This window comes from Ascaphus truei, chromosome 5 (assembly GCF_040206685.1).
Source record: "Ascaphus truei isolate aAscTru1 chromosome 5, aAscTru1.hap1, whole genome shotgun sequence".
In the NCBI taxonomy this organism is placed as follows: Eukaryota; Metazoa; Chordata; class Amphibia; order Anura; family Ascaphidae; genus Ascaphus; species Ascaphus truei.
The window spans coordinates 195,250,197-195,273,329 of record NC_134487.1 but is presented as its reverse complement, the minus strand read 5'-3'; positions in this window follow the sequence as shown (position 1 = coordinate 195,273,329).

Below are 23,133 nucleotides of genomic sequence, written 5' to 3'. Positions count from 1 at the left end.
GAATAGTGTTATAAATATTTATGTTTTAATCGTCTGTTCAGTAATGGTCCACCAGGAGCCAGTTGCTAAGTTTAGAGAAGCTGCCATTGACTTTGCAGCAAAACATTGCATTTGGGTGTGTTAATTGATGTAATCATTGCATGTGCATATTATTTTCATGCAATTATAAAAGCACCTATTTAACTGCAAACATCTTTCTTGTACGTGTACAGCAGGATTTTGTGTTAAATATTACTTACCTTTGGTGGCCATTGTAATGTTGTCCTTTAATCATTTATGTGTTCTTGTTTCAAGAACATCTCTGAATTGATACTAATATATATGTAGTATGTATTGATATATGCACACACACACACACAGACACACACTGTGTGTATGTGTGTGTGTGTGTGTGTGTGTGTATATATATAGTACTATCTAAACTGGTATAGATGTATTTACAAAAAACATACACTTCATGCTTCCTTGTGAAAACACACTATTTTAATAATACAGGCCTAATGTTTGACAACTATACTAAGTGTGAGCCTCTAACATTATTGGGTGCAAACAAATGTTTATTACTTAATTCACTCATGTTTATCACCATTTAAATAGGTTTCATACAAGGCTTACTTACTGCCATCAATATGTTGTGTGTACTCCAGCAATATTTAAAAAAAAAAAAAAAAAAAAAAAACATTTTTTTATATATATATATATATATATAATATATATATATAAAAAAAATTTTTTTTTTCATTTTTTATATATATATATTATATATATATATATATATATATATATATACACATACACATACACATACACATACACACAATATACATATAGTACAATATACACTTTATATATATATATATTTATGAGAGAGATATATTTATATATATATATAGATACACACGTATTTAAACTCATGCAGACAGGGACTTAACCAGACTTTCAAATACACACAGAAATGTATGTGGGAACAAAACATTTCATTTTGCAGGTGTGTGTATTTACTGATATGGCTGTCTAAGCACTATTTTCACACACTGCTCTTTGTTATTTTGCAAGAAAACTCAATGTTACTGAATGAAAAGTGTAGTAATGTTTTCAGAAACGAGATAAAAAAAGGATACATGTTTGTCCCACATGCGGCTATCACAAACCACAAATGTTCAAGCAATTATAACTAGAAATCCAATTGGCGTTTGAAATAAGGAGTTACAGTTTATACTTTTGTTGACCTTGAAAAGGAAACACAGCAATTTGTTAGCCATTGAGCAGTTTCATTTTGATGAGCAAAGAACAGATACCTGCACACATCTTTTGTGCTACTCTGCAATGGCTGATGAATTGGTGACAATTATGAATCCGAATTTAGGTTATAAATACATGATTTCAGAAGCAATTTTATCAACTTGCGGACACCAAGCAAGCACACGCCAAATCTATGATTTGATTCGAGCAAAATATCCTTATTACCAAAACCGTCGGCATGCGCGCAATTTTAATTCCTCAATAACATTCACTTTATCAACTAATGACTTTTTTGAACGTGTGCAGGATAAGCTAGAACACAACTATGGTTTCTGGAAGATTGCCAAAGAAAAACATTTCACCGTGAAAGAAGGCACATATATTGTGGTTAAAGGCATATTTATTCCTAATGCCAATAGCAATGGATCCGCTACTACTGTTCCGTGTGAATCGATACCTGCTGCAATATCTGCACCCTCCATTCCTGAAACCCACATTGTACAAGAACATAACTACTATGATTATGTACCAAGCCTTTCAGCTGAAAATGTATTGGAATGGGTACCCGAAGAAATGAACATACCTCCCGACCAATTGTTTGAAGAAAGCAGTGGCGATTCCTATGAGCGCTTCATGGAGGAGATGTGTGTCATACTGGATTCAGCGGGTGGGTCAAGCGTGGATGAAAAAGCCTTGCATTTCTGGAGCGACCAGTTGCAGCCAGACGAAGAGTTAATTCTAGAAGAATGGTAAATATAACAACCGTTATGAGTTGACTCATATTTTTTTTTTTTCTAACCACCATTTTCCCTTTCAATGCGTGGATACAGCGTAACATAGCAGACTGCATAACATGTAGCGATCACAAACAAATTGTTTCCGAATACAATATAGTAGAACCTGAAAGAGTAGTACACATTGCTGACGGAATAAATATACGTACTTTCCTATCACTTTAAACATATTAGCAACATTTTACCATAACTCTAACACATACCTGTTTTGTTATCATGCTACATCTACAACATTTAAAAGCGGGTCCACCACGTATGACGTGGGACCCTTGTCATGGCCCAAGGCGTCCTTAAAAAGGATTAAGGAAGTAAGTCCCGCCCCCAAGCGACGTGCGCGCCTCAAAGCCTATTGGCTGTCATGTTTTGTTATAGTAACGGTAACTGCAGTGTGTCATACAGTGGGGGCGTACACTGGGCGTTAGCCGAATGTTAATTGAGTGGGAGGAGTGTTAGCGTGCGTTTCACGCTGGTTTAACATGACGTCACACGTATTGCATTTGCGCATTGTGTTATCGGCCGTCCTTTCTGTCCAAACACGTCTGTTTAAAAAGAATACAGATGTACTCGTTTAGAACGAATGTAGTTTCGTATTCATTGTATTTGAAATAAAGATTTTATGTTTAATGGTATTTTCAAGATGTATTGAACGCACAACGTACGCTTTGTTTTGCGCATGCGCTAACAGTTAGTGCAGCCAAGCGTGAAGTGCGTGCGCACACTAAGATGTGCGCGCACAATTTTCAGTATACAGGCAACGTTCACATCATATACATAGTTATGCCTGCTACAAATTTAAAGAAACATTACATACTGATGTACACTTGTACTTCTAACATATAAGTGAGTGACGTGTGTATGTACACAATCATATAGAGCTGTGTAATGCGTTGTCACGGATACATATATAGTAAGGTGCCATCTTTGACCATCATGTGTTTGCTGTATTTCAGAGATGTCGGGGAAGATACAATCGGATCAATGTATGATTTCAGAAGAGTCTACCTTTATATGAGATGATTGTGAGGAGGAGCCACCGACTACTATACTACATATGGAACTAATTTTATATTGCTTGCAGCGCTTATTAACAAACAATTAAAAATGTGATACCCTTATGCCTATATTGCATAAGCACTTAATTAACATAATGATGTTGCAAAATAGTGCCTCATGAATTTTTATTGAGTGTTCTTTAATGACTACTATCATTTTATGGCATGGTGTGTTTTATATATAACAACCATTCCCACTCTGCTAACACATTTGTGAATTATATTGTGTAATGGAACGTATGACTGTCGAAACTATGTAACAATAATAATAAGAATAATAATAATAATTATAATATGAGCATGTTCATGTATAGCGCTGCTAGTTGTACACAGCGCTTTACAGACACATTTTTCAGGCTGAGGTCCCTGGCCCGTGGAACTTACAATGTATTTTTTGCCGCCTGAGGCACAGGGAGATAAAGTGACTTGCCCAAGGTCACAAGGAGCCGACACCGGGAATTGAACCAGACTCCCCTGCTTCAAAATCTCAGTGCCAGTGTGTGTCTTTACTCACTGAGCCACTCCTTCTCCCAATGTAAAGGACACTTACAACCAACTAGCCATTTCTTGTTAAAAATCTCTTGTTACATGGGTATGTTGATAAAATGGTTTGGGACTGTAGCAAATAATGTAATTGGCCAGATGTTGTGGTCCCCTACAATGCATGATGTTCTGATTATGACATCAACATCATGTAATGAAGTACGTTTCTGTGTATATTTCATTAACCTAACTAACTATAGTTTACTGTGTTTATTAAACGTTCTAAAAATACATAGTATAGTCAATATGATGATATAAGCTACCATAATAAAGCTGGTGTTATCATTTGTCGGTGTTATACATGGATCCTACACAAATTGATACAGACACAAACAGTTGTCTTACAAAGTGTGTCTATGCTAATGTGCACGTGATTGACGTTACAATTGTGACAATACTTGATAATTATCATCATGATAATGATGAAGTGACGTGATTTATATTGCAAAAATATTACCAACATTGTCATATTGGTAAATTATAAATGCTAAATGACAGTAACATTAGTGACAAATTTGTCTTCTCTGTTAACAGTTTAACACTTGGTACATGTAGGACACATCCACACACGTGTGACTTACACATACACATGTCACAAATTTAAATTAATGTTGACTATTAATTCCTAGCATTACAAAACACCAACATTGCTAAATATAAGATGTAGTACGCATTGTTGTGATTGCAGGCATTCATGCATGGAGTTTTATGATCAGTCAATTTCATCCGTGATGAATGATCTCCCGTAAGTAAAGAAATAAGTACAGTTATCCCCTTGTCTCCAAACACCTCTATATTACATTAATGGAATTTATAAGGAAACATACATAAAATGTGATGAAATGGGAGTAATCATTTTCTAATACAATGCACATGAAAGCTCAAGAGTAGCTAAATGCATATACATGATACAGAAAGTACATATATGTAACATTTGTGTTTAAACCAATATGTTGGGTTTTGACTTCAAATAATTATAGGAAGATTGATGAAGGCACATCTTATGAGAGATGTCAGCAAATATACATACCATGATCAGTCATACTGGAGATATACCTATAATGCAAAGGAACAATATATAAATTGCAAACATTGACATGCCATCTTCAGTACCGTAAACAACACAGCAAAGTGTGTATTTGGTGTTAAATGTGCAACACCATGTATATTTCATGACATTCAAAATGTAAATCAGGCTGGTGTACACATCATATGGATGTACATGTTACACTGCACCAATAACATTGTATGTAAGCATACTAGAAGCATGAATGAGTATGGGCATAATATGTGTATTGTGTTAGCATAAGGAACAACACAATGCTAAAATATTAGTGCTTTGTTACCCCAGTTGTATTCACATACACACAACTAAAGTAAAATTGAAGAGGGATTATATAACCTGTGCAACAATAACATACCGGTGCCACATCCCTTTGTGCACACAGCAGAGAGAAGAAAGGTGTGCAACCCATATTCATCTGTGCTACCAGAAGGGTATATAAAAAAACATTATTGTTAAGATAACATAATGTAAGTATAAAAGTAGAACTTGGAACATATATGTTTGTACTTACAAGAAAAAAATGAATTGATGAGATTCTGGCGTGTCTGGCCACCACTGGCTGTTTGTTCATTTTCAGCAGCTACATGGGTGGGATGCTCGTCTACCACAGGCTCAGCTAGGTCTGACTGTACATTGTGCCTCAGTGCAACATTGTGCAAAATGCAACAGGCAAGGATAATATCAGACACTTTTTGAGGCTTGTATAGAAGAGCCCCACCAGTTCTGTCCAGACACCTAAATCTGGTCTTGAGTAGGCCAAATGTCCTCTCTATAACAGATCTTGTAGAGATATGGGCTGCATTGTACCTCTCCTCTGCTTCAGTTTGAGGGTTTAGCACCGGAGTCAAGAGCCACGGCCTAATTCCGTATCCTGAGTCACCTATAATGAATGGAGCACACATAAGCTGACATTAGTGATCAAATTGTACAATGCCAACATTCCTAAATAAAAAAGTGTTTTGTGTTAGAACATGTAAATGTGTACTCACCCAGCAGCCAACCATGTTCAAAATGTCCCTCTTCGAACGCATGGAAGACTGAAGAGTTCCTCAGGATAGAGGAATCGTGACTGGAACCAGGGAATTTGGGTACCACATGCATTATCCTCATCGTGGCATCACATACCACCTGTACATTGAGTGAATGGTAGTGCTTCCGATTGCGGTACACATGCTCACTCTGACTAGGTGCAATCAAAGCAACATGTGTGCAATCGATTGCACCCAGCACACATGGTATCCCTGCTATATTATAAAAGCCAGTCCTGACTTCCAGCCACTCTGTCGCCTCTGTAGGAAAATGAATATAATTCCTAGCGCGTCTATTGAGTGCATAGAGAAACTGGGTCAAGGCCCGCGAGAATGTAGATTGCGAGACCCCGCCCACTATGCCCACAGTTGTCTGGTATGACGCGGAAGCAAGATAATGTAATGAGCACAGCATTTTAACAAGCCCAGGGACTGCACGACCTCTGGCTGTGAAAAAATCTAAGTCTCCCCTTAACTCCTGATAAAGAGCTAAGATTGCTGCTGAACTCAAACGATAGCGACTTACAATCTCCTCCTCACTCATCCCATCTAACAGGGTTCTCTCCCTGTACAGACGCGGACGAGGCACAACTTGTCTCCTCTGTTTTCTCCTCTGATCTCCTGTCCCTCTCCCTGTCTCTGTCGTATCCGCGTGACTGTCCCTGTCACTGTCACTGTCCCTCAGTGTGTCCCTCCCTTGCCCTATATGATTGTCTTCATCATCAAGCATGTCATAGAAAAGAATGTTCCTCCGTCTCCTAAACAATCTCAACATTTTGAAATGAGTAGCTGTGAATGATCAGGTAATGGGCGTCCTTTAAATAGGTATGTGATGATGTCAGGTGACATAGTAAAATGCAAGGTGTTACATTAACATAATAAAGTACTTCTGTGGCAAGCTGTGTGCAGTTCTTGTTATAAGTATTTGTTGTGTGTATTCTGCAGGGAATGATGATATTTGGCAATGATGTGACGTGAACCTTTGTAGAAACATTGCTTGCAAATAAATAGTTGCATGTGCAATGCATGTAACACTTGTGAACGCAACAGTCAGTCATGTAATTTGACAAAAAGGCTGAGATTGACGTGGGAAAAGTTTTGTGTAACATGTGTAATTAGGCATGTTATTGTGACATGTTGACAACAATGAATAGTCGTGTGCATATGCATGCATTTCTGTAAGGAGGATAGTTGGTATAGAATGAGTTAACAAGGTGTCCCAATGCTGAATTACTGTACATGTGTGTATAAGTTAGGTTGAAGTGCTTGTAATGCTACGGTTACAATGTAAACATGCAATGTGATTGAGCGTCCAATAAGTGACGTCATGAAAATAGGGAGGACCCAAAAGTATATGTAAACATGAGAATTTAGATGTACATGAACGTTTAAAGATACGTGACACATTACAAGCATTGTGTAATGTAAAGGAACATGAATATACTGTGTATGTGTGACATGTGTGACATGTGTAACATCATGTAAATAATTGTCGCTCAGTTCATTAAAATGTGTGATATGATGTGAGGTTCTCCTTTAAGAGTTGAGTATAGTATTTTCCCTTGGCACATCATCACATGATGAGTAATGTGACCCGCAAATGCTGCAAACATGTAAAAGTATAATGTTATGCAAATTATACACGTCAGCTGTGACACAATGCAGGGAATGCCCCCACACTGTAATGCAAATGACGTTTGTATTGTGAGCAATGAAACGTAAACAGTACTATACTGTTATACGTCCCCGCTCCATTGACTCCATTGATGTACACTGGCGACACACTTTATTCGAGCTCGGCTAGTCCCACGAATTCGGGTATACCCGGGTGTATTGAGGTTTGTGACTGTTTTCTGCCCGAGTGCATTGAGGTATTTTCCAGGCAGGGATTGAAGCATTTTATTCCCGCTAGCTGCAATACTGCACAGTATATATATATATACTGCATTACAATTCATGAATTTATGCCATCTGGTAGACACGCGAAGCATTGCAGCCTATTAAATCCTAATCATTATCATTTCACAGATCAGCCGCCCGTCAGCCAGGCATGAACCCAGGCTGGGAAGGCAAACGCAACGGGGCTTGTCAGAGGTGAGGAGCGGCGCATTCCAGGTATCTGCCAGGTACATACTGGGTATTTGCTCGAATAAAGTGTGTCGGTGCAGTACAGAAGTTTTTTTTTTCTAAGTGCCGTTGCGGCAGCCTTAGCGATCGTTCTCCCCTCCAAACTGCCAACTTTAGTTGGCGGGAGAAATTGGCCATAACATCTCAATTTCGTAGTGCCGATCAGGCCCGATAAGCTGTTTTTTTTTGTTGAATCCAGCCGATTTAAAAAAGTGGCGATCAGTGGCGAAAACAGGCTTATCGGCAGGCGAATGGCCATAACAAAATAATCGGCTCCTAAACCTGGCGAAATCAAGCACTTATCGGCGCTTACTGAATCTCAAACCCAATTTTGGCTATAAAATGGTGATAATTCCCTTATCAACGCTTACTGCATGAGGCCCATAGTGTATCAAGGCACTTTTTGTTAGATCATAATAAGGATCCTTCTCATTTAACATTTAAGGGAATTCAACCAGTTCCGTGTAAAAGGAGGGGAGGAGACAGAATTAAGACCCTCTCAGTACAAGGAACGTATTGGATACATAAATTTGACACAATGTCGCCCAAAGGGCTACATGAAGACATTGATGTCTGAGCTCTATACTAATTCTCTCTGTTTATTTGTTCCAGCTCTTAATTCATCTTTAGAGCTGACATTCACTATATATTCATTTATTCTGGTATTAACTAAGATTACTGTTAACTAATGTTTCTTTTATTTTAGGTATGCGTGATGTTTTTTCAATAAATGTATGTTTTATGCATAGCTAACTTTAGTTTGTATACCTAATGGAATTCATTATTTTCCAGCTGACACTGTTGCCGCTGCAGCTAACCCGATTGGCTCTATGGGCTTGATTAGCCAGCCAATGCCGGAGGTTGGATAGGTATATAGTGCATCTGCTAAGTAGTGTTTAACCACTCCTGATGAAGTAGCATCCTAACTACGAAATGCGTAGGATTATGTATTTTATTTCAAAATTGTTCTTTTAATCGATTGAATTGTTTCTGCTTACTGGTAGACTTATGTTTGCCTAATCTATCAGAATCAAATCTGCAGTACACCGCGGAGCAGCGGTTGTAATCAGCTATCAGCTAAGATTGTGCAGCTGGTTGTTACGCATTCTAAGCGCCAACCGTTGGTCATGTGTTATGGTCTGATCCGGGTCTCATGGACTAACATTGCGCAATTGATGCACGCGAAAAACCTGACAACGTTAAAGGACTGATGTATACCCTTTGGAAATAACCTGCTCGGGACTCAGGCCACCATCTCCATGTGAAAGGCTTTCCAGAGAGAGACGTGCACCCCTGGATGGACTAATCGTGTACCCAACCACCATCCGTGAGGAGCTGTGATGACGTCCTAATACCATCAGTGATACTTACCAGAGGGTACCGTTCCAGCCTGGTTCTCCAGTTCCACTGTGTGCTAACGATTGTGTTAATCCATTCACTGTGAATATTCGTTTATCCTGATGTACGCAGATTTCTTTACCTTATGAATTAGATACATTATTTTTATATACTTCACTATTGCAGTGTCACTGTTGTTTTTGTTCTTCTAGTACTGTGGGTGAACCGAGCTGCTCACATCTGATACGGCTGCATAAGCACCTAAGACCATATATGGTCACTGTATGTTACCATTTTATATACTATTTTCACGTTTGATAAGGATGTGCAATTTTGCATTATATACACTGTAACACTGGTTCACTTATGCTTTACTGTAGGGTTTAGCTGCACACTTTTTATACTTTCTCATCAGTGCCTATGCAGCTGAGAGTTTATTGAGGGGGTGGAAAATGTTTCATGCTAGAATAAAACCTCTGAGCTTCAAAGAAATAGAGGTGGGAGAGCATTTGTTCATTGGGGGGCTTATGGCTACTAGATCAAAGGGTCCATGTGAGCAAGGCCAGATGTAGTGGCATTTGAGCCAAGGGGGGGGGGTTCGAATAGTGAGTGGGCAAAATGGTGGTTCGGGCACATGTTCTCTCACTACTCTGAAGCCAGGTGACAGGTGGGGGAAGATGACATTTTTGTTGCACATGCTCAGTTGCGATACTGAGGCTTTGTGCCAGCTTTTGGAGAGCCTGGCAACCCTTGCCATAGGTGGAAGGTTTAAGTTCCCACACAGCGATTCGGTGCAGACTGAAAAGCTAGACTTTTGGAGCTTTTAAAGGTTGGAGCAGTCAGTCAGAGAGTTAGATTCATCAGTTCCATCTAAGAGATCCATCTAAGTTTTTCATGAGTTCCATCAGTTCCATCTGTGTGATTCACCTGAGATTCAGTCCCATTTGAGGAGTTCCAGCTCTGAGTAAATCGCCTAAATTTCTCAGAGGCTAAGTGACCAGAATTCAATAGCAAGAGGCCACCGGAAGGAAAAGTGGCCAGGAATTATTTTGCTGTGTGTTTGCAACTAGAAAAGATTAGTTTTGTTACCCCAGTTTCCAAAGTAAGTGTGTCTTTTTCCTGTAATTTGTGAAACATAGTTGTGTACGTTCGTTATGTGAATAAATGCTATTTTTTTTTTATCTCTCTGCTTTTCTCAATCAATGATTTCGTTAATTAAAAGTTTTAATAAGGTTGGTCTACCGTGACACTGGCACCGTAACCATCTTCTTCTTATCCCACAAGTGGGAGACGATGAGTCCGAAATACTGGCAACACCCTGGATGGTGAGCCAGAACAATTAGAAGTTAGCCAAGAGACTATAAATGAAACTATCTCTGAGACCACCAAACATCCCACGGACGGTGAAGAAACTGCTTCCCAAACAGTAGAGGATCCTCTCGCGGGACCCTCTCAAAGGGGACCCCAAAGTTACGGAGCTGTCAGGAATCGGCGTTCTCAGCGCTCCTCACACAGAGTACTCTCTCCTCTCAGGGAGTCCCTGGACATATAACACAATCCTGCCTTACCAGCCTCTGCGGCTCCCCGCCCCTGCCGCCGTCGCGGGATCACTCCCCTCGGCGATTCCTCTGCTCAGCGCCGGGCGCGCCCACGCCCTCCTACGCGCACACCTGCACCACCCCCTGGTGCGGTCCACACGCGTACACGCGTTACGAAGCGCGCTCACTCTGCACACTCTTCTTCCTGTCCCCCGGACCCCGGGCTCCGCCCCCACACGCCGCACGGGTATACTCAGGTTACCAACAAGACTCACCTGGCCTGTTATGCCTGCACCAATCTGCAGTGTCTCCCTATAGCTCTTCCTGTCCCGCCTCCGTTCCCGATTGGACCTTCCTGCTTTATCTAGCTCCTCTCTGCTCTCAGTCTTTGCTCGACATAGTCTCTGTATGGAAGTACTTCTGGATTCTCTCAGTGTTTTCACAGGTTCTGACGCGGCTTGTATGACTACCCCCTCTGGCTCTCGATCTCGGCACTCCTTGGACAACGCTCACTCTGGTAACCCCTTGAACACGGCTTGGACTACAACCTATCTCCGCTCTCCACTCCCTGACCTCAGCAAGGCATTCTTCACTCTATCTCTACAACCGGTACCGGCAAGTATTGTCTACCTTACTACACCTGGCCTTGCAACACTTTATACCACACTCCAGACACGCCCCCTTTGCTGCGGATGCGTGTATTACCACTTCCCCCTTCAGCTCAGGGGACGGGTCTGGTTTGCGGGCAGCACCGGCGTAACATTATGTCGAGCCCACAAGACGCAGACTAGACCGAACTTCAACAGTTTCTCTCCAATCTGCTTCAGCAAAACCAGGCCATGGCTGATCAAATTGTGGCACTTACATGCCAAGTCGCAGTACTCTCAGCCCGAGTACCGACAGCGACCTCGCCAGTTGTAAGCCCCCACTCCGCAAGCGCAGTTAGCAGCTCCGATGTAAAGATTCCACCCCCCAAGCCTTATGCAGATGAACTGCAAGAATGTAGGGGTTTCCTAAACCAGTGTGAGGTGCAGCTTGAAATGGCCACCCTCTCTACAATACTGGTCGCAAGAAGGTAGCCTACATTTATAACCTCCTCACTGGCAGCGCCCTGGCTTGGGCTTCCCCGGTTTGGGAGCGACGTTCTGACCTTACCCAAGATTACCCGGCATTTAATGCCGAGTTCCAACAAGTATTCAATTCCCCCGCTCGTCGGGAGATGGCATCTGTTTCTCTTCTCCAGATCACTCAGGGACGGCGAATGGTGACACAGTATGCTGTGGAATTCCGGACTCTAGCAGCCGAGACTAACTGGGGACAAGAGGCTCTCGTCTCCGTATTCTGGCAAGGCCTGGTAGATCCCATCAAGGAGGAACTCTCTCGCCAATCCAGGCCGGAGCAATTGGAGGTCCTCATTGATTTGGCTGTCCGAGTGGATCAACGTATCCAGGAACACCGCTCAGAGCGTCAGCGCACTCACTTCCATAACTTTCAAGTTCTGTTCTCCAGTACTCCCAGCAGCACTCCTGCTCTCCCAAGTGCTACCACACCTCTTCGTCCTGCACTGGAGTTGCCAGAGCCAATGCAATTGGGGGTACAACGCATTCGCACACCGATACGGCAGTTCCGCCACGCCGGGGGATTGTGTTTCTACTGCGGATCCATGGAGGTCTGGTTCGGGAGTGTCCACTGCGTCCGGGAGACGGGAACACCCAGTGAGTACTGAGGGGCTCTCTCTGGGTGTAATGTCTCCACGTTCCCTTCATAAAGGTGAACTCCCTAAGAAACTTACATTTCCAGTCTCCCTTTCAGGCGATAAGTTCCAGACTTCTACCACCGCTTTCATTGACTCAGGAGCTGGAGGAAACTTCGTGGACCTTGAATTCGCCAGGTTAAACCGCATACCGCTCGTGAGGAAGAAAGTTCCCATCGCACTCGTCGGTATCGATGGACGTCCTCTTACCCCGGCCCATATCTCCTTAGAGACGGCCCCCTTGATTCTGTCCTCACATCTGCACAAGGAGATCTTAGTTCTCGATGCCATTCACGCTCCTGGAATATCCATCACCCTTGGTCTTCCTTGGCTATAGCTTAACAATCCTCTCATTGACTGGACTTCCTCTGCTCCCATCTCCTGGAGGCCGAGGTCAGACGAGACTCATAAACTGCTGGCCAATACCTCTGTTCCTGAGGGTATTCTACCTTCTGTTTACCACCAATTCCTGGACATTTTCAATAAGGTACAGTCAGACCTTTTGCCGCCACACAGGACTTACGATTGTCCGATCGATCTGGTTCCAGGTTACTCCCTACTCAAGTCCAAGATCTACCTCTTGTCGTTACCAGAATCTCACGCTATGGATGAATATATCCATGAGAATCTCAAGAAAGGTTTTATTCGTCACTCCAATTCCCCAGCAGGGGCTGGGTTTTTCTTCGTCAAGAAAAAGGACGGGTTGTTGAGGCCTTGCATCGATTACAGGGGTTTGAACCACATAACTATTAAAAATCATTACCCCCTTCCCCTTATTACCGAACTGTTCGATAAATTACAGGGGGCCAAGATTTTTTCCAAGTTGGATCTACGTGGTGCCTATAACCTGGTGTGCATCAGGAAGGGGGATGTGCATCAGGAGAGGCACTCTCCCGAATACATTCTTCTGAAGAGAGACCAGAGGAACCTTTGGAGACCATCCTTCCACAGGAGAGGATGCTCGCCACATCTTCGTTCAAGAATCTTGACAAGATTTTGCACTCCCAGAGACGCATTCCCAAGGACTTGGTCGTTCCCGACAACAAACTCTTCATACCTTCCAAATTTGTTCCAGAGGTCCTGTTTTTGGGTCACTCCTCTAAATCTGCAGGTCATCCAGGTTTTAAGAAGACTACTGATCTCATTTGTCGGAATTTCTGGTGGCCAAGGATGTCTCAAGATATTCTGGAGTTTACTCGCGCCTGCCCCACGTGCGCTCAAAGCAAGACTCTTCGTCAAAAGCCTCAGGGTTTTCTGTTGCCTCTTCCAGTTCCCGATCGCCCCTGGTCCCACATTTCAATGGACTTCATCGTGGACTTGCCCAGGTCCAGAGGAATGAACACTATCTTGGTGGATGTGGACAGGTTCTCAAAGATGTCTCATTTTATTCCACTTAAGGGATTACCCACCTCCCCCGCCCTTGCTGATATCTTTACTGAGCAGATTTTCCGGATTCATGGAATCCCTTCGTCCATTGTTTCTGACAGAGGTTCTCAGTTCGTATCCAAATTTTGGAAAGCTTTCACGAAGAGATTGGGCATCTCTTCTTCTTTCTCTTCCGCCTATCATCCTCAGTCCAATGGACAAACGGAGAGAATCAATCAATCCCTGGAGAAGTACCTGAGATGTTTCATATGCGATTTCCAGGATGATTGGGCTCAACTCCTTTCTTGGGCAGAGTACGCTGTCAATTCTGCCAAAAACGAGGCCACCCGGGAGTCGCCCTTCTTTATAAATTATGGGTTCCACCCTCCCTGTCTTCCCATCCCCAACATCCCTTCTGGAGTACCAGCCGTAAATGAACGCATTTCTTCCCTCCAAACCGCATGGTCCAGGATTCAGTCTACCCTTCCCGACTCCTCCCGCAGATCAAAACTACAGGCCGATCGTCGTCGTCGTTCGGCGCCCAGTTACAAACCAGGGGATTTGGTATGGCTCTCCTCTAAGAATATCCACCTCAAGGTACCATCTCCTAAACTGGCACCTAAGTTCCTTGGTCCCTTCCCTATTTGTGAACAAATCAATCCCGTGGCATTCCGGCTCCAACTACCAACCAGTATGAAGATTCCCAATGTCTTTCATGTGTCCCTCTTAAAACCATTCATCTCCAGTCTCTTCTTTCCGGATCAGACTCGTAAACCGGACCCCATTACTGTCCAAAATAATGAGGAATACGAAGTTCACTCTCTTTTGGATTCTTGCCTATCCAGGGGCCAGCTCCAGTTCTTGGTGCAGTGGAAGGGCTTTGGCCCTGAAGAGAGATCCTGGGTACCTTTAAAGGACATTCATGCCCTGGCCCTTCTTAAGTCCTTCGGGAAAAAGTTTCCAGAGAAACCATTCATGGACCATCCTGAGGCCGTTCCTGAAGAGAGGGGTACTGTCAGGAATCGGCGTTCTCCGCGCTCCTCACACAGAGTACTCTCTCCCCTCAGGGAGTCCCTGGACACACAACACACAACACAACACAATACTGCCTTACCGGCCTCTGCGGCTCCCCGCCCCTGCCGCCGTTGTGGGATCACTCCCCTCGGCGATTCCTCTGCTCAGTGCTGGGCGCGCCCACGCCCTCCCGCGCGCACACCTGCACCACCCCCTGGCGTGGTCCACGCGTGTACACGCGTTACGAAGCGCGCTCACTCTGCACACTCTTCTTCCTATCCCCCGGACCTCGGGCCCCGCCCCCGCATACCGCACGGGCATACTCAGATTACCAATAAGACTCACCTGGCTTGTTATGCCTGCACCAATCTGCAGTGTCTCCCTCTAGCTCTTCCTGTCCCGCCTCAGTTCCCAATTGGACCTTCCTGCTTTATCTAGCTCCTCTCTGCTCTCAGTCTTTGCTCGACATAGACTCTGTATGGAAGTACTTCTGGATTCTCTCAGTGTTTTCACAGGTTCTGACGCGGCTTGTACGACTACCCCCTCTGGCTCTCGATCTCGGCACTCCTTGGACAACGCTCACTCTGGTAACCCCTTGAACATGGCTTGGACTACAACCTATCTCCGCTCTCCACTCCCTGACCTCAGCAAGGCATTCTTCACTCTATCTCTACAACCGGTATCGGCAAGTATTGTCTACCTTACTACACCTGGCCTTGCAACACTTATACCACACTCCAGACACGCCCCCTTTGCTGCGGGTGCGTGTATTACCACTTCCACCTTAAGCTCAGGGGACAGGTCTGGTCTGCGGGCAGCACCGGCGTAACAGGAGCACCACCCGGAGGAGATACGGGTAAAGGGCCCTGACGAACAACGCCTACTAGGGCGGCTCCAACGAGCCAACCTCTGGATCCTAGAAGCCCATGTTTCGTGCCCTAGAGAAACTATTCAGGGACATTGTACCCTCAATGGGAGAGGCTGAGCCTCAGGACAATATACATTACTCCCCAGATGGAGTGGAACAAGAGCTTTGCCGAAGCCAAAGAATTAGGTACCTCAAACTCGGGTAACCTATGACACAATTGGGGCACCCCTCTATGAAGCTCAGCAATGGTCTCGTGCTAAAATACACTCTATTGTTGTGATGTTTACTCAGATGTATAACCTCATGTAGAGTTGATTGTGTATACAGTATAGTGTGTATTAATATTGTACAGAGTGCAATGCATTTTTATTAAATCACTTGTGTGTTTGGTTATATGTTACAATGTTCCCAAGCGGAGTCATTGGGATTTTCACCAGGGGGAGAGTATAGCCTGGGTCCCCTTGGCCCCCTGTTTGTCCCCTTACCTATCCATAGGAGTAGAGCACAGCAGGGGAGCTGCAGGTTTCAGCAGCCTCAAGGGCTGCAGGATGCATCGCCGGGCAACCAATAGGGCAGAGAGATGTATGACAATTGGGATTCTGACAGATAAGGGGACTGTGAGTTGGAGCCAAGGCAGACAAGGGGTAGGGAGGATCTGCGTGTCAGTGGCACTCAGACTAGGCCAGAGAATCCCCATAGGTCCCAGATAGGCCCCACTCACGTGTAGCTTGTGGCTGCTGCAGGGAAAGCCCCTTAGATAAGGAAGCTTCCCCATTTTACTATAGTGTCAGGGACACAGTGAAGATGCCGTGCGGTGATCACAGCCTATGGTCTGGGACCAGACCACCACAGTGCTATCAAAGACTCTTAAAGGTGACACCCTCCTACTGGATGTAGAGGGAGAAAGGGGGTGGCCCGGTATTAAAAGGGTTGCACCCCATTTGGCCACCCCTGACTGCACCAGGGAGACAAGGGGTTAACTGGACTGAGGTCCAGAAATGTGATTTAACCCTTGTTATGACCTGTAAATGTATTCTCCCCTGTTCCATTGTAATGTCTGTGTTAATCTGTGTCTGCATCACACACACACTAGAATCCATCCGGGAGCACAAGGGTTAATAGTTCTTTAATGATTATGGCTCTTTGTGTAGTTTTCCCGCCTTTTCAGGCACCATTTTGCAGGTTCCCATTGGCCGCCATTAGGGCTCAATGCATTCCAATGGCAGAATGTGCTGTTTTAGTCCTGTTTCCTGTAAAGACCAGCAGGTGGCGTCCGAGAGGGAGAGCGGCGGTTTCCCATTGAAAGTCAATGGGCCCATTGACTTCAATGGAGATGCCTCGAGGTAACCTTTTCAAGAAGAAGTTGGCTGCCGTCCAGACCGCAAACCACAAAGCGGATACAATGTCTAAAAAGAGTTACAATCACTTGAGTCAAGGTCAAAGTTAATTGATGTGGGAATAAACTGTTCTGGGGGCCCTAGAAATAAAATTCTTTTTGCCCCTAGTTCCTAGGCTTCCCCCCACTCGACCACAACCGGGTCCCTGAATCCTGGACCCCCGATAAGGGTCGAACCAGATAGAGCGGGTCGCGCCATAGGCTTTGCCGGCGGCGGCAGAAACGGCTCAGAAAAATGACTAAGTGTGAAATGCTGAATTTTAGGAATCCCTATCTCCGGCTCCGAAGGGACCAGAGGATCAAGGTTTGGGGTATCTGTAGTCACTGCTCCGGCATCACTGCAGAACCATCTTTGACCCTCTTGGACCAACCCGACGGAGTATGGACCACCCTTGAAAGTTCGGGGCTTTTACCATTGATTCTAATGGGAGAAAAACCGCATGGTGAAAAAATGACTAAGTGTAAAATGTTGAAATGTGTAAGTCCATATCTCCGGTTCTGGAATGCCCAGAGGGATGGGATTTGGGTGACATGTAGCCAAGGTTCCGGCTTTAATGCATGGCCATTTTCAGCCCCCTCAGACCAACCAGACGGAGTATGGACGACTGTAAAGATTTGTGGATTTTCTCATAGACTTCAATGGCGGCGGTTCCCCATTGAAAGTCTATGGTAAGAAACCCCATTGACTACAACGGCGGAGTTGCTCCATTGAAACCCATGGCAGCGGAGCCCGTTGTTTTCAATGGGGATTTAGTGAAAAGCTGAGATTTCTTTTTCAGTGGAGATTTTTGTATTAAAATGATTTAATGTGCTTTCGTGTAACTCCTGTTTCTTAGGTCGTAGCAAGTCGCTTTTTGGACCATATGGTGTCCCAGTTCTGGCAACGCGACCTGGGAAGTTTGGACCTGCCAAACCCAACGGAACTGGATATTTTAATACGTATATGTTTTATGCTTTATATTGTATTTTAAGGTATGGGTAAGTTCCAGAGGAAATTCTTTTGGCCATAAAGTAGCAGATGGCCCTAGGAAATGCCCCAATGTCTAGGACTTAAGTATTGTTCAAAGGATTTTGTCACCCTCCCTGTTTACCTAAGAGCGGAGGAGGCTCAAGCCAGAGCAGTCTTTAAGTGTCCCACTTCACACCTTTCAACAAAGGTTTTCCTGCCAGAACTCCAAATGGATAGACTGGCTGGCATTCCTGATGCAAATGTGGGGCTTCAGAAATGAGACCCCAGAGTTCTACTGCGCATGTGCCAACTAGCAGGGGGGCATGGGTCAGAATGCTTTCCCACGTTAGTGAGTGGCTGGAGGTAATTGAAAACCAATCCCCTGTGCTTAAGGTTAAGAATAGAGGGACAAAGGATATATAAACTGCTGTTCCCTATATTCCTGTGTCTTCGTTTGCTGAATGATTTCCTGATTGCTGAGAGAAACGCTATGCACTGTCTTCCTGCCAGAGGTCTGTCATGTCTTTGGTGTCTTGATGACTATGAAGAGTGCTGCATGAACTGCCAGTCCAGATATGACTGCTTCATCATTTCCATGTTAAGTAAGTGTCTATATTTTGCCTGTTATTTGTACATTATTGTGTGTTCACCTTTATCAAGGAATAAATTATATTTGTTATATCTAAGTCTCGTCCCAGTTCAAACCCAGGTATATATATATTTATATATAGTTTTGGTGTAAATTACAACCTGTCACAAGCTACCGTGACACTGGAGTCCACCCAATGCAGAGGCGGACACCATCACGGGGGGGCACGTCGCTGGATCAAACAGATCCTCATTTCTAAGTCGGCTTCACCTAGTACTGGAGTACTCGGCAGGTACCTCAACAAGTGCAGCAACAATTCACTGGATTGCGCTGCTCCCTACACTTTTGGGTGGGCTGGACACTGGGAAAGGAACATCAGGGTATTGGTGCCTAGCACCCAATATACTTTGGGACACTCACTGGTGATACTGGGCGGGGTGTTCATTATACTGGGAGGTGGTGTTATGTTATATGTGTTATCAGTAAAGGTTGTTATAATATACTGTGTGTGTTTTCTATTACTATTGGTTCCTGTGAGGGACTTTTCCCACTATGCCGGGACCCCTCGCAGGTGGAGGCGCTGCACCGAGACGATAATTATACCACGCCAGGCTCCCCGTGGCGGAGGCTTGCGCCCTCTGTGAGCCAACAGGTAACAGCAGTACCGGTAGTCTCTTTATTTAGGGGGAAAGAGGGCTACTTAATTTTTTAGTACATATTTAAAATTATTAAAAAAATATTATTAAACTAGTAGCTGAGTCTGTTAAATGTCAGGATATGCTAAGAAAAACATATCATTGCCACTAAATGTAAGTGGTATGGCTCCCTCTTGTGCTTTTTAAAGGATTTAAGGGGATATGAAAGAATTCTTTCCCAATGGTTAAATGGACGGCAACTAGAACTTAAAGCATAATAATAACTGTTACTCGCAAAAAACTCACAGGGCGAGAAATGGAGGGGTCTTCATATTAAGTAGAAACCATATTAAAAACCATGTTAAAAACATTGTAACCGAAAAAGGATTTATATCTCAAACAATCACATGCCCATAAGGGTAGTTCTGCTGGAAGTGTCAAAATTATACCACAACATCCTATTTACAATAAAACGACATATAACAATTTGCAGCAACACCCCTATAAGGATATTGTTACAGCCCGCAAAAATGGGTATTATTCTAAAAAGATGATCACATTCACATATGTATAAACATATTGAGTCCCCTCTTTGGGTTGTCTTGATATAAGTTTCAAATTCATACCACTAATATTACAATTTACCAGAGAAATGACATATCACAACATGACACCATCCATATATGGGTAGTGTTACTGCGAGCATAATACAAGTACAATTTTCTAATCACAATAAATAAGGATTAGTATTATGCGACGCATATCCGGATATAGATCTAGGAGGCAAAAATAGACAAAAAACATAACATGAGTTAGATGTGCAGAAACTCCTTAAAAATAAAATGCTAGAAAAGCTAAAAAAAAAAAAACTAAGAACAAGCTCAAAAGTGCGTGATATTAGTCTAAAGTTGTTTTCTAGGATTCAAATAAAAGCTCTGAGGTCTATGTCTATATTAAGACATTGTGGTGTTAATGTTCGCAATTTATAGATCCAATTGGTCTCTTTCTTGGCTAGTTTCGTGAGGCGATCGCCCCCTCGCCAATTTTCAGAAACCGTCTCTATGGCATTATAGATAAGGCCTGATGTATCATTGTGACAGTGAAGGGGTTAACCAGGCTTGGAGTGTGGTGATATACATTAACCCCTTTTGTCCCATTTTGACCTTTTCCTGCTCTGTGCTGAAGCAGGGTGTCCCAGTGGTGAGTCGCAGGAATGTTTTCAGGATGGGAGTTTGACCGGAGCAATTTGCTCTAGTGTATCCCAGAATCTTACCTGATTCCTGCATACACCCTTGGGAAATCCTGTAACTCCGGACCCCAATATATAGCAACATTCTGCAACCAGTTCTCCGTCAAACCCACCCTTTAAACTTACCTCCTGAATGTCTCCTGGTCCCAGCACCTCTGGAAAAGGTAAAACACAAAAAACGGCAATTGTCTCATATTTTGCACACAGTCACAGTAATGCATACACACTGCCCGGGCTCAAGAGCTCTAGGGCCCCAAAACACGGGTCAGGGGTAACCAAGTGGGCTTGACCTTTATTATAAGCCTGGTTAACACTTTCACCGCCACAGCCAGACCTTTACCCGGCCACCCATGTCTTTTTTTCGATAGACCGGGATCTGCGATTCAACCTCATAGACACTGTCACGCCAACGGTCAGCGAGTTTATACTTTCCGGGAATACCTAGCTGGCGGAGAAGCACTGCATCTCCAGGACGAATTTCCCGGCGTCTGACCTTATGGTCATAGCGTCTTTTTTTGTTGGCGTTGAGTATAGCAGCAGACTTCTCGGCTTGCTGGTAAGCCAGTTGCAGGTTTTCCTGAAGCCTTTGCACGTATTTAAAGTGCGTTGCATTGTATATTCTGTCTGTTGATACATCCACTGGCAGCCTGGCTTCTCGCCCAAACATGTCAGGTACAGTTATAAGCGTGTACCAGAGTCTCCACATTTCGGCTGCACTCTGTCTTCTGAGCACCTTTCAACATACCTAGCATGTCCAGCAATGTCCGGTTGAATCGCTCTGGCATAGCATCACCCTCCGGATGGTACGGGGTTGTCCGAGACTTGGTGATATCCAGGATTTTGAGTAGCTCCAGGATAAGTTACATTCAAAGTCCCGGCCTTGATCGAAATGAAGGCGTTTGGGTAGGCCATAATGCACAAAGTACCTTTCCCATAGAATCTTCGCCACCGTAATGGCATTCTGGTCTTTGGTCGGGAAAGTTTGTGCGTTTCAGGTGTAATGGTCCGTGATGACCAGCACATTACAGATACCTCGGGCATCAGGCTCGATGCACAGGAAATCCATGCACACCAAGTCCATGGGACCTGAGCTCTTTAGGTGGGCCATTAGTGCGGCTCGGGTAGGCAGCGTCTTGCGTTGAATACACCGTGAGCACCGTCAACAATGTAGTTCCACCGACTCACACATTTTTGGCCATAAAAAACGATCTCTGACGAGTCCGAAAGTCTTCTCCCCACGAGATGTCCATGCTCATCGTGCAAGGCTTTCAGGACTATATATTGTAGGTTCCTGGGGAGAACCAGCTGTCATCTATCCGGGTAGTTGTGGTATTGCACCACCCGATAGAGTAGCCCATTGTCGATCTCCAGTTTATTGGCCTCTCGCATGAGAATGGCGACTGTTGCAGGGTACATGCAACCACACACGTGGGTTCTCTTGATAAGGCTTCTTTATTGAGCCTTAAAAACATACAGCACACAAAACAAAATAGCTTCTCTTCAGCATACAAAAACAAAATAGCTTCTCTTCAGCATAGAAAACAAGGCAGCTTCTCTTCAGCATGCAGGACACAGACAGTTCATCACACATGTACTTTGAAAAACAGACCTTATAGCAGTAATCTCTTCAGTATTTCAGTCCTGTTTCCTGACCAGCTAGCTTGCATGTGTGTACAGCCTGGGGGTTTTAAAACACCTTGATTATGCAGCTGGAGTCAGACTAATTAAGCAGCCCTTCTCAATTGAAACTTAACCTCGTCACTGCTGCACTGCAAGCCTAAACATAGGTTTGCCAGGTATATGGCTGGTGACGTTCATTCACCCTGTCACAGCGACCATGTTGATAGGAGCACGTTTAAGAATTGCAGGCTTGTTTCTCTGGACAGCTTGACGGATGATGCCAGCTATGGGGTCCCGGATTTGATATTGAATCATATCCCTCCACGCTATGATTTTATCGTGAGTGATATTCATCCCTTCTGGATCACAGTAAGCGGCAGGGATGGCCCTAGATTGACATCCTGAATAGTTTGAGACCCTTAATTCTGAAAAGGCCACCCTATCTGCTATGACAGCAGCCGTGCTGCACATGGCTCTCACCCCTGGTCCCGGGACCTTTTCCCAGCCATCATCGTCGGGAGTAGGGCTCAGCCCTGGTCTTCGGGATAGGGCATCTGCTCCTATATTCAGGGGCCCTGGTTTATTCTTCAGTGTGAACTGGTAATTTGATAACGCTGCCAGCCATTGATGGCCGGTAGCATCTAATTTGGCTGATGTTAGTATGTAGGTGAGAAAATTGTTTTATGTCCTCACTCGAAGGATACGCCATACAAATAATAATGGAGTTTGTCCACGATGGCACCCTTGAGGGCGAAGAACTCCAACATGTGTACCGGGTAATTTTGCTCGCTAGGAGTCAAACTGCGGCTGATGTAGGCTACTGGTCGGAGCCCCTCCGGGTGCTTCTGGTGCAAGACTGAACCTAAGCTGTTAAGACTCGCGTCTACATGGAGGACATAGGGCTGTTCCGGATCAGCATAAGCAAGAACAGGTGCCGTGGTTAAATTCCTCTTCAGGCCCTGTTGCA